Raw genomic sequence first — 14,095 nt, 5'->3', positions numbered from 1 at the left:
GGGAGTGGCGCGTGTAATATTCACCTACGAGTTCTCACACAAATGAGACTCGAGGACAAAATAGTACCACGCTGCAGAACGCTAACAGGTTTTAACAATGCAGTTGAGCGAACCTCCGGAGAGATAGCGCTGCTCGTTCTGGCCGGAGGCGTCACCCTAGAAACAATGTTTCATGTCATGAACCAGGACACATCTTACAACGCCATCATAGGGCGACCCTGGATACACGCCATGAGGGCTATCCCGTCCAGCTTATATCAAGTAATCAAGTTCCCTACTCCATGGGGGATATTCAGCATCCGAGGGGAATAATGCACAGCCCAAGAATGCTACCGCATCACCCAAGATTGTACACACACTCAACAGTTAAAGGGAATAGGCTCGGAAGCATAGCAATTACCAAAGTCGGGGGCCGAACCCGACGAACAAAATGATGTCATCAAGGATCCCGACATTGTGGAAGCCACATGGTCAACAATAGAAGACCTCGACCTTGTCCAACTAGACAACAACGACCACAGTAAAAAGGCTTACGTCGGCCACAAACTCTCAGAACCAGGTAAATTCCATAAATTTTTAATTGACAACGCCGATCTGATTGCTTTCTCCCATGCAGATATGCCAAGTATTCCGAAAGACATTGCTACGCACAAGCTGAATGTCGATCCACTCTACCCACCAGTACGACAAATCAGAAGAAATTTCAACGCTGCAATCAACGAGGCCGTCCATGAAGAGGTAGAGAAATTGCTCACCAACGGTTCCATTCGGGAGTCAAAATACCCCCAATGGGTCGCCAATATGGTCATGGTGTAAAAGAAAAACGGGAAATGGCTCATGTGCGTGGACTTCACGGAGTTAAACAAACCATGTCCGAAAGACTCCTTCCCGTTGCCTCACATTGATCACCTCATCGACGCAACAACGGGGCACGAGTTATTAAGCTTCTTGGATGCCTACTCAGGCTACAACCAGATCCTCATGGAGGAAGAGGACCAGGAGAAGACCACCTTCATCACCCACCAAGGAACATACTGCTATAGAGTTATGTCGTTCGGGTTGAAGAACGCAGGGGCGACTTATCAAAGGCTGGTCACCAAGATGTTCAATGACCAACTCGGCAAAATAATGGAAGCTTACATAGACGATATGTTGGTCAAATCAAAAAGGAAGGAAGACCACATCGACCATCTGAAGGAAGCCTTTGATATACTAAGGCGATATGGCAAGAAGCTGAACCCCGAAAAGTGTGCCTTCGGCGTAACCTCGGGCAAGTTCCTCGGCTTTCTGGTGTCACAACGAGGCATCGAGGTCAATCCCGACCAGATCAAAGCCATCGAGGGAATACCCAAAGTATTGACCAGCAAGAAACAAGACAAAAATTGACCGGCCGTATAGCAGCCCTGTCGAGGTTCATCTCACGATCCTCTGATAGATGATACAAGTTCTTCAACGTGCTTAAAAAGGACAACGGAATCCAGTAGAGTTCAGAATGCATCGAGTCCTTAAGAGAACTAAAGGCATACTTATCTTCGCCCCCGGTCATCGCCAAAGCAGAACCCATCGACCACCTCTTGATATACTTGGTCGTATCAGAGGTCGCAGTAAGTGCAGTGCTGGTCCGTGAAAATAAAGGTACGCAATCTCCAATCTATTACATTAGCAAAACCCTGGTCGATGCCGAAAGAAGATACTCCCACCTCGAAAAGTTGGCCTTGGCATTGGTCATAGCTTCACGAAAGCTTAGACTCTATTTCCAATATCACCCCATATCGGTGGTCACGACCTTCCCCCTAAGGAGCATCCTACATAAACCCGAGCTGTCGGGGAGATTGGCCAAGTGGGCCATAGAATTGAGCGAGCATGAATCAGCCGCAACTCGGGATAAAATCATAGGTACTCGCCGACTTCATCGCTGATTTTAGTGCTAAAATAATGCTTATGGCCGAGCAGGAAACTTCTCGTACCTCTCCCAGTTTACCCGACCTATGGATCCTATACACCGATGGCGCTTCCAACACGTCAGGATCTGGACTGGGATTCGTACGGGAGGTCCCAACAGGCGAAGTCATTTGCCAGTCCATATGGTACCCCGATATGACTAACAATGAGGCCGGGTATGAGGCCGTAATTGCAGGACTAAAGCTAGCTCTCAAATATGGATCACGACGAGTCATCATCCGATGCGACTCACAACTCGTTGTCAACCAAGTCACAGGGACTTTCCAAATCAAAGAGCTGAGGCTACAAAAATACCGGGCAGAGATTCGTAAACTACTGTCGGAATTTGACGAATGTCAACTCGACCAGATACCTCGAGCACAAAACATCGAGGCAGACGGCCTCGCCAAGTTAGCAGTAGCCACCAAAAACATTAGAAAAGAAAACGTAGTTACCCTCCTCCACTCGTCAATAGACCAACTTGAGGTACACTCTATAAATTTAACTTGGGACTGCGCAACCGTATTATAATATATTTGTAAGAGGGAGTACTCCCATCAGACAAAAAAGAAGACAAAAATCTTCGAATGCAAGCGGCCAGATACAGGATCATAAACCACGACCTGTACAAAAGAACATTTGGCGGCCCCTTGGCGAAGTGCCTAGGGCCAAACCAAACAAGATACGTCCTTGAGGAAGTACACGAAGGCCACTGCGGTTCCCATACCGGCAAACCGAGCCCTCGTCATATGCCTCATACGAGCAGGCTATTTTTGGCCCACCATGAAGAAGGAAGCCGCCGACTTCGTCAAGAAGTGCGAGCAGTGCCAGAAATACGCTCCTATGATAAACCAAGCGGGCGAGCACCTCCACTCAGTCACATCGCCATGGCCATTCATCAAATGTGGAATGGAAATTGTGGGACCACTCCCAGTGGAACGAGGTAATGTGCGTTTCCTTTTGGTTTTAACTGACTACTTTTCTAAATGGGTAGAAGCAGGTGCATTCACCCAAATACGTGAACAGGAAGTTATCACATTCATATGGAGGAACATCATATGCCGCTTGGGCATCCCCAAAGAAATCAACTGTGACAATGGACCCCAATTCATCGGGAAAAAGACCGCCGAATTCTTCGAGAAATGGAACATCAAGCGAATACTCTCCACGCCATATCACCCTGTAGGCAACGGCCAAGACGAGTCTTCCAACAAAAAAATACTAAACATCTTAAAGAAAAAGCTTGAGGACGCCAAGGGACTGTGGCCGAAATTGCTACCAGAAGTGCTATGGGCATACCCCACCACGCCAAAAACAAGCACAGGAGAAACGCCATATTCACTAGTATATGGGACTGACGCAATGATACCAGTCGAAGTCGGGGAACCAAGTTTGAGATAATCCAATGAGAGCGGACCAAGCAACAGGAAGCAAGACCTTGACGAATCGGAGGAGCGAAGAGACATGGCTTACATAAGAATGATAGCCCAAAAATAGCAAGTAGAATGGTATTACAACAAAAAGTCCAAAGTACGACCACTCAATGTCGAGGACTATGTACTCAAGGCCAAAACACAGGCGAGCAAAGACCCAAGAGAAGGAAAACTAGGAACCAATTGGGACGGGCCATACAAAATCACGGCAGCAACAAAAAAAGGATCATTCCAACTAGAAACAATGGAGGGAAAGCTACTACCAAACAATTGGAACGTCTCCCACCTCAAATACTTCAACTTCTGAGAATGGACGCCCTCCGAGTCGCACTCTTTTTCCCTCACCCAGGTTTTATCCCAATTGGGTTTTATCGGGGAGGTTTTTAATGAGGCAAAGAAAGGGACGTCTCGAAGTTCAAGTATAATTCATCACCCCGCCTACTTCTCCAGGCCGAGCGATGAAGGGACTAGGTAGACTAGAACTTCTCAAATGTATGTATGGAACAAATAGAAACATGTAACATTCTCCAATGAATGAAATAAACAAAGCAGCATGCAACATCTTTGCACAACTCCACCAAATCATTTTACATTCTACATTTGACCTCGCTCGAATTACTTTACATTCGACCTCGCTCAAACTACTTTACATTCGACTCGCTGGAATTACTCGACATTCGACCTCACTCGAATTACTTTACATTCGACCTCGCTCGAATTACTTTACATTCGACCTCGCTCGAATTACTCGACATTCGACTCGCTCGAATTACTCGACATTCGACTCGCTCAAATTACTCAACATTCGACCTCGCTCGAATTACTTTACATTCGACTCGCTCGAATTACTTTACATTCGACTCGCTCGAATTAATCGATATTCGACTCGCTCGAATTACTCGACACTCGACCTTGCTCGAATTACTTTACATTCGACCTCGCTCGAATTACTTTACATTCAACTCGCTCGAATTACTTTACATTCAACTCGCTCGAATTACTCGACATTCGACCACGCTCGAATTACTTTACATTCGATTCGCTCGAATTACTCAACATTCAACCTCGCTCGAATTACTTTGCATTCGACCTCGCTCGAATTATTTTACATTCAACCTCGCTCGAATTACTTCACTCGACCTTGCTCGAATTATTTGATTTTCGACCTCATCAAACCTCGACCTCGTTCGAGCTAACTAATACTCGGCAAGTCGGTTTATGTTCGGCTACGCCAAAATCAACATTACATGCAAACGGCCAAAAAATCAGGGATTTTCCCGCATAGGAAACAAAAAAAAGAAGAGAACGGGAATCCAGAAATACATAGCAAAAAGGCAATGTTCCATTTCAATTGTCGGATTACAGTACTTTTTACAAAGGGCTCGAGAACGCCCTCATAAAAATAGCAAAGCAAAAAAACTAAGTACAAAATCTTCACACCACATTATCCCATCAGCATACTCATCATCATACCAAGGATCAGAGGCAAGCCTATCCGCAGTATCGTCTTCATCATCCCGCGGGGTGTACCAGGGTCGTAACTGTCACACCTCCTTTTTTACACCCGATGAGGGTATATGGGAGTTTTTTCAATTTAAGTGATATTATTCGAAATGTGATTATTGCATTTAATTTTTTCAGAGTCGCCACTTGGGATAGTTTATTTGGTGTCCTAAGTCACCGGTTTATTTTAAATCCCAAATCGAGGAAATTTTGACTTTACTTTAAAAGTCTGCGAACCAGAAATTCTAAGTAAGGAATTCTTAATCCGGGAGAAGGTGTTAGGCGTTCTCGGGTTCCGTAGTTTTAGCACGGTCGCTTAAACTATTAATAATTGGCCTATTATCTGATTTACTACAAATTTTAAACCTATTGTGCATTTTTTAACTTTATGACCGCTTTTAATTATTTATTGTTACATATTGCGAATCATTTCACGGGAACCGTACCCACGATCTACAACATATTTAAATTATTTAAAGTTATTACAAGTTTTGACCGGGTCACATAAATGTACCCCCAGATTTGAAAATTAGGTATCACAACTACGTCACGGGAACCGTACCCGTAGCTATGATGATTTTGTTATAAACACGCCTAAAGCAAAGTACGAGTGTTTAAAAAAGGTGTTTTATACTAAGTTAATATTAATGTGAGGGCCATAGGTTATGGATTTATTTGCGTATGGCACACCTCAATTTTATTTTTACAAGGTTTGTATTTCACTTAAGCAAGTATAAGGATACTAATATTTTACTCCTAATTTGGAATTCAATGGGAATATATTAAATCAAGGATGTGCTTAAAGGGTGAAGGACTATGCTTTTAAATCACTTTTGAGAAGGAGTTTGGGCCAGCGATTGCCCACTAATTATTTACTTAAGGGAAATCAGCAATCTTAAAGCTGTATTTGGGCTAGAATTTGGCCCAGCAAGAAAGGACTCAAAGGCATCTTGCTGAGTCCAAATGGAACAGCCCATATTGGACTTATATGTAGGCGGGCCCAGTTACTACACATTTTCTAGCTGGGCCTATCCACTTCTACAATTAACCGAATTCGCCTATTTGCGATAATTATATTCAATTGCTGTTGAGTAAAATCAGTATTCAAGGATCAAAACAGCAATGCTAGTTAATAATTAAACGCAGAGCTAGCAAGATCTAATAACATGTTTTATACTATAATCCTCAATGAAAAACTTCACAATTAAACATCACTCTACTGGGTTTAACGCCCAGGCCCATTCGCCCAGACCCAGACTTGCTCAAGTGATTCCCATATTGGGCCTTGTTGCAAGTCTGGCCCAACTCATGTTACAATCAAACATTTTTGCAAATAAATAGGCTATGCTTATTGCAAAGAGATCTCATGCTATGAACCTAAATAATAGTCAAATTTTAAAATCAATACATTCCAATAGTCCTTCACTAATGGATGCCCCAGAATTTACAGAAGGAAGATTTTTTAACTTAACAGTCCATCATTCTAACAGTCCATTATAACTAACATCTAAAAGAAAGGAAAAGAAATTTTTGAAAGTAAATAAAAAGGCAAATTTCTCCTAGCTTCAAGTTCCTTCTGCCATCAAATCTTTCAAACCAAAGTACAAACTTGCAAGAAATCAGCTATAGAGCTGTTTCTCACAAGTCGACATTTCAAGCTCCAGCCCTGAGGTTTCTTACTGCCAAACCAGCTTTTGTTTCAACTTAGAATTTCATGGATCTGACCATGTTAAAGGTTAGACTCACAAAATATCTTCAGATACATGGACCTACTGTATCATCAAACCAAACTCAAGTAAACTATGCAAGAATGAGTGAAAAAAAGCAGTGTGAATCATGGGTCTGACCATGTTAAAGGTCAGACTCACAAACAAACAAAGGCTTCAAAACCAAAGGTACGCCATACTGCCTAATACACTCAAACAAATGCAAGAATGAACCAAAAGGGAGGGGGTAGTGTAATCCATGAATCTGACCATATTAGAGGTTAAATTCATGAACAAACAAAGTTTCAACTACAGGGATCTAGCATGCTGCCTAACAAATGCAACAAAAAGGGAAGTGTATACCAGCTGAAGTAAACAAATAACCAGTCCTGTTTTCAACACTTATACAAGGGAACAGATTCTCATGGTATAAAAGCTAAATGAACACAGAATCACACATTTTCAAAGAGAAAGCTTCAATGTTGTTGTACTTCAGTAGATAAATTACATCATAACAGGAAACACAAACATACATCATTGATAGAAAAATAACTTGTATTTATCCTTAACTTCCAATTTACAAACACTTAAGCATAGGAGAAGACATGTACCTTGAACAATAATAGAAAAGAGAAGAGAAAATAAATCTCTTGGAAGAAAACTTGGAAGAGAAAAAGCAGCAGCAAACAGAACTGCAAGATTATTGGAGCAGCAAACCAGAAAACCCAACCACAAAATAAACCCAAATCAACCAGCTTTTAAACCAGAAGTCCCAGCTAAAGAAACCAGTTTTTTAGAGTATTTTTGTGTTCATCTTGGTATTTTCAGAATCAGTATGGATTTTCAAAGCAGTATCTATGTGTTTTTCAGAACCTTTTGTGCAGAAAAATGCTTATGAATGTCTGTCTATGAATGAGAGAATGTTTTTCTTTTATAGAGTGCACAAAAAGGCATCAAAAAGAAATATTTTAACCTAAAATTCTGAAAATCAGAATAGTACAGCATCTTTTTTTACACCTGTCTGTCCTTTTTCCCACCCAATTTCAGCATCTTTTGCTAAAATGGGGACAGCTGTCCAAAGACCTAGAACCTTCTGATATTAACCTATGTAGAATTCCAGTTTTACCCTCCCATTTACTGATTATTTCCATTCTAACTAAGCCTGACCTAAATTCTGATTTCAATTCAATTCCAATCATTTTTAGGACCTTCTAGACACAAACAAGTGATTAGGTTGCCTTAATTTGCAAACCTAGGGTATTGCATTTTATTTTCTGAAATTAAACTAAGGTTTAAGTTTCTATTCAGAGGTTTAAATCTAAATGACAAACTTAAACTCAATTAACCCTAAGCAATCAAAACATGTAAACAATCAATGCATGTAACTCACATTCAAACAACTATTGAAATCCAGCATGCTTTTGCAAAGAAAAATCAGAAATCAAAATTAACTTGTTTTAACTAAAACGAGGCTGAATCAGGCTAAAGCTTAAATAATCAGGAATTAGCTAAAATAGGCAATTAATTAACCTTTAATCCTATCCTAATTAAATTAATGGACACTGAAAACAAACTTGCAAGAGAAACAAACATGAAAGAAAAAGAAACAAAAATAAACGGATTATCAGAAACTAAAAATGCTAAACCCTAGGCAAATTAAAATCCTAGTGATGAAATCTAAAACATGCAATTAATGAAGCTAAACAGTTTGAAGAAAAGAAGAGATAACCTAAATCAAACGGCTAAATCAAAGACAATTATCATGAAGGGGAATTAACAAAAGACAAAGGAAAATTAAAGAAAAGGTAAGAGAAATTACCTATTGCTCATTTTCTTTCAAAATTAAAAACTGGACCGTCTTCGAATTCTGACCCAAATTTTCGGGGTCAAAATGAACTTTTAGACGACCATCAATTGACTGCTCTTATCAAGAGCAATTGATTCATGGAAGTCTTGGGTTCAAAGGACCCAAAAATTGCCGAAAATTGGAAGTAGTAAAAAAAAAGTTAGGGTTCCTGGGGTTTCAAATTTAAGATTCGAGGAAATTGAGGCTGATTCGAAGGGGATTAATGGTAGTTTAGGGTTCAAAGGGGTGCGAGGATTGTAGGGTGTGAATTTGGTGGCATTTAGGTAACTTAGGGTTTTGAGGTTCTGAATTTAGATCTAAGATTCGAAGCATTTGGTAGGGATTTGAAAGGAACCATTTAAGGATTCAGAATCAGGAGATGACGGGGATTATGGGGTGTTAATTTGGTGGTGTTTGGAGGTGGTCCGCCGCCGTGAGGCAATTTCCGGTCGGCGGACCACGGCGGAGATGGTGGAGTAAATCAGGGCGGCTAGGGTTTGTGGTCTCTGAGTTTTGAGAGAAGAAAATGAGATGGGTTTCAGGGTTTGGGGGTGGGAACCGGGTTTCGGACAGTCTTATACAAAATACAAGACCAGTTCCCAGCCGTTGGATTTGTTATGATCAACGGCTGGGATTACTTGAGGCAAAAACGGTGTCGTTTTGGGAGGTAGGGGAGCTGGACTGGGTAAGGCTGATTTGGGCTTGGATCTGGGGTTAATTTTGGGGAAAAAATGGGCCGGTTTGGTATAAAAACTTACCTAAATCCAAATTAAAAGACCCCTTTCTTCAATTACCCAATTTATTCCTTTTTTCTTTGTTTTTCTTTTTTTCTATTTTTTTTTCTTTAATTAAAAATCCTAAATTAATCTAAATTGTAAAACTAACTAATTGTCTAATTATAATAATTATAAAAATTACTTGATCCTAAATTAAAAGAGAAAAATCAATAATCTAAAAATTAAAAGGTAAAAAAAAATGTAAAATGATCCATTTTTGTGATTTTTATTTTTTAATAAAACAATTAATTAACTAATTGATCCTAAAACTATAAAAACAAGAACTAAATGCAATGCATGGTATTTTTTGATATTTTTCATGATTTAAATAAAAATTAAACATGCACAAAAATGCAAACAATTAATAAAATCCTACAAAAATCCTATAAAAAATGGCAAATAATTGGCAAAAATCTATTTTCTTGGATTTTATAGGAGTAATTCATATAGGGAAAAAATCACATGCTCACAGCTGCCACTCTTTGCTCGGAAACACGAAGGGTTTTCAGGCAAAGATAAAATGAGCAATTACGAGTGATTTTTGCCCGTTTGAAACTCCATGAGAAGCATCTTTTAAAAACGTCTGACCGAACCTTGCTTCGGAGGTTTCGTACATATCCTTGGCTATAAAGGAATCAGGTCAGTGTAGTACTGGAAGTTTTGGTAGCTGGGACTACCAGGAAACTGTGATTTCACTGCTATTGCTGTTGTTTCTGCTTGATGAGCTCCTTTTACACCGAAATAAAAGATAAACTAGCTAAGTCTATCAACTACGAGTTACAAGAGTCCTATCTATAAACCTTCTACAGCTTGATCTTGAGTCTTGGATGGTTCTTCCTGCAGACTCTGATCTGAATCTCGATGCTCGTTAGCTGCAATCGCTGGTTCATTCTTCTTCAGCTTTTCCGATCAGGGCGGGACATGGAAAACTTGTGACTTCAATCATATCTTGAGCAGTACGCATCTTTTCTCCGCTTCTACACTTAGAGTTGTTCTTCTTTTCTTTTATTTGGGTTGAGACTTCTTCTTTTGGTCATCTCAAACCTTGTGCCTCACGGTAAAAACCTGTTCAGGCACCAAAGCAAACAAACGAAACAAAATTTTTTGCCACAGTTTTCACTAGAAAAATTTCGTGAGTTATTGTAATAGAATCTAAACTATTTCTTTATTGAAAGCAATAAAACCAGGATTGTGTATCCTTGAAGAAAAGAGATCAGGGAGTGGAGACCCTATATCTAAAATGAAATCAACTAGGGATCGGGGCCCTAAGTTGGAAATATTACCAGGTTATGCTGGAAAAATGAGCGGGTTATGCCGGAAAAGAAAAGAAAAAAAAAGGTCCTCGGGTTATGCCGGAAAAGTCATGGGGTTATGCCGGAAAAGAAAAAGGTCCTCGGGTTATGCCGGGAAAGTCATCGGGTTATGCCGGAAAAAGGAAAAAAGGTCCTCGGGTTATGCCGAGGAGGTCCACGGGTTATGCCGGGAAAGTCATCGGGTTATGCCGGAAAAGATAAAAGGTCCTCGGGTTATGCCGGAAAAAGGAAAAAATCCTCGGGTTATGCCGGAGAGGTCCACGGGTTACGCTGGGAAGTCATCGGGTTATGCTGGAAAAGAAAAAAGGTCCTAGGGTTATGCCAGGAAAGTCATCGGGTTATGCCGGAAAAAGGAAAAAAAGGTCCTCGGGTTATGCCGGGGAGGTCCACGGGTTATGCCGGGGAGGTCCACGGGTTATGCCGGGAAAGTCATCGGGTTATGCCGAAAAAGAAAAAAAGGGGTCCTCGAGTTATGCCGGGGATCAACTAGGGAGTGGAACCCTATAATGGAAAAGACTACCAAGTTATGCTGGAAGCGACTAGGGGATGGGACCCTATGTTGGAAAAACATAGCTAGAGATTGGGGACCCTAGGCTACCACGATTTTGAATTTTCCTTTTTTTTATTATTATTTATTTCATGGAATGAGTGAATGCGGGAAAGAATTTTTGGAGGGGAATTCCCTTTTTGGATTGTTGCTGCAACGGTGTTTCTAGCTCTTGCGCAGTTTCTTTTGGGTCGCACCTGCTTCTTGCAAGGTTGCTTTAAATTACACCTGTTTTCTGTTTTTCAAACAAAGAACAATTGTTAGTTTGAAATAGTGGTTGGTTTTATGGCCTTGATTGTTTCAATCACTTGATCTCGGCCCGGCTTCTTGGATGAAGATTTCAACTGCAACCACTTGTTCCCTTAGGACCGATTTCATTTCTGACCCTGGAGAACCTCTAGCTTTTCCAGACTTTGCCATGACGGTTGGTCACGTGGGACTTAAGCTTTCAACTTTATTTTGCCTTTGTGGGCCTTTCCCTTCTGACTTGTTGACTTTTTTTTTCCTTCGGAGCATTGGGGAACTTTTTGCTCCTCAAACTTTGTCGCAACGGCTAGTCGCGTGGGACTTAATCTTTTCCAACTTTATTTCGCATTCGTAGGCCTTTCATTTTTGGCTTCTTTCTTCCAACTTCAATTTCAGAGCATTTGAGGCACTTTCACTTTTCAAACTTTGCCAAGACAGTTAGCCACGTGGGACTCAACCTTTTTAACTTCATTTTGCCTTTGTAGGCACTTCAATTTGATTTTTTCCTTCCAAGAGTTTTCAATTTCAAAACATCAGCTACCATGGCAGGTCGAAGTCCACTTGATGCCCCCGATGAGGCTGGGTGCCTTTTGCATATTAGCTTGTGTCAAACGAAAGCCTTGTAAATCAGTCTTGATATCTCTTCTTTGCCTCAGCTTTGGAACAGAGTTAGGCCGAAAGGGATTCAAAGAAAACAAACAATGGAATGGAGAGTGAGTTTAAAACAAGAAGTGTCCCTTTCGAGGAAAGGAAAGAAGGACTTATCTGGAGTACATGCGGACTTCAATGAACATGACATGCCTTTTGGACTGGATGCCTGATCTGTATAGACCGTCCGACTCTCAGAAATTCATCACAATATTTGCCTCAAAATCGAGAAACTCTTGCTAGGACTCTGTCGATGCCGATGGCTGTGAGGATCCTCTTTTCAATCAGGGGCGCCCTTTGCGGGTTTTCACGAGCTGACCTCTCTCATTTCTCTTCTCACCATCGCCTTATAGTGCTCTTTGCGAGTTTTCACTAACAAGACTCTCTCATTTTCAATTTCTCTGCTTACCATCGCCTTACGGTGCCCGTGTGGGTTTCCACCGATAAGACTCTCTCATTTTATTTCTCTCATTTTGATTGCATCGGATCCAAGTAGTTGTATTCTCTGATCCTTATACATTCTCACCGATTGATCGGAAGGACTTGAAAGGATTTGGGTAAATATGATTTCGATTGCATTACAACTTTGGGACCATTTAGGCGGGATCATCGCCGAACCATTATAACATCTGCCCCAGTTTCACTCTTTGGGGAATTTGAATTTTTATTTTGGTGTGACTGAACACCAGAGAGAGGCTGCCTACGTATCCTTTCGGAATCAAGTCGAACGTAGTTCAGGAAACTTTGTTTTTTTTTTATTTTCTTTTATTTTTCTGTTTTGTTTTGTTTTCTCTTTCTTTTCATTTCCTTTTCCTTTTCCTTTTCACTTTTTTTTTTCATTTTTTCATTTCATTTTCTTTGTCTTTTCTTCCTCTTTTTTTGCATCTTTCTTTGTCTTCTCTTTTTTTTTTTCATTCATTCCATTCTCTCAATTATAACTTCCAAGTTTCAAAGAGGGTAATCAAAGAATGGGAGCCGGCTCAAAGGGTTTGCAAAGGGTTGATAGTGTTTGGATAGTGAGAAAGAAAGCCTTCTTCATCTCAATCGGAGAACATTAATTCTGTATAAAGGATCCAACATAGTACCTTTTGACTGCATTTGCATTGACAGTTATTTCAGGGATATTTCCTTCGATGTGTCCCAAGTACAACGCACTCTTTTGGTAGTGCTCTTGTTGCAATGTATGGACTTTTCCAATCTGGAACCAATTTTCCTTCAGATGTTCCGAGTCTTTGTTTTATTTCCTCAAACTTATCTTCTTTGCATTCTAATTCTTGATTCATTATTTTGAGGTCTGACAGCGCTTCAGGATCTGGGCATGAAGTCCGCAAGCATGTCATGTTATTGGAATCTGCATTTAACAGAACTAAACAGAGAATAAGAAAAGATGACAAGATTAAGAAAAGAGACATTCCTGGACAATGAAATATTAATTTCATTTGATTTTTTGGATTGATTTTTTTCAATTTTTTGAAGATAGAAGGGTTTACATTGAAAAGTAAGACAATAAGGTAAAACATCCGGATCACACTCTGAGGTAATCCGGACGCAGAAAGGATAGCAAGACTGGCTACTAAAACTCCCGTCTGATAGGGAACTTTCATGCTTGGCGACCATTTTTTGGCTTTTCTTCTGTCTCAGCAATGACTGCAATGGCTTTCAGTTCCGGATCAAATTGCTCATCTTTACAAATCATTCCGACTATTGGCCCGATGTTGTGGGCAGGCAATAGATTGTTCATCACATCAGGAGCTTCTTCATCCCGAAAAACAATTCTTTTAGCTTCAATCAAATCTTCAACTGCCTTTTTGAGGGTCCAATAGTCTTCTATACTGTGTCCCACTGCTCCAGAGTGGTATTCACATATAGCATCAGCTCGGTGCGATGGGGACTCGGGGTTCGGCCGGTTCGGGGCCACTGGCTGCAATAGATTTAGCCTGATTAGCTTTTGGAACAAGCTTGAATACGATTCACCAATAGGGGTGAACTGATTCTTTCTGAAAGGCTCTCTTGGGCGAGGATTGTATTGGGGATCATTTGGTTGAGGATTATATGGAGCTTGGTAAGGATAGGCATTTCTAGGAGGTGGAGCTCGGTTTTGTGTATAATATTGTGGCCGCGTGTAAGGTTGCACGT

Source organism: Nicotiana attenuata, unplaced genomic scaffold (genome assembly GCF_001879085.1).
Source record: "Nicotiana attenuata strain UT unplaced genomic scaffold, NIATTr2, whole genome shotgun sequence".
Lineage (NCBI taxonomy): Eukaryota > Viridiplantae > Streptophyta > Magnoliopsida > Solanales > Solanaceae > Nicotiana > Nicotiana attenuata.
The sequence above is the reverse complement of the archived record's forward strand: the minus strand, read 5'-3'. Positions refer to the sequence as shown.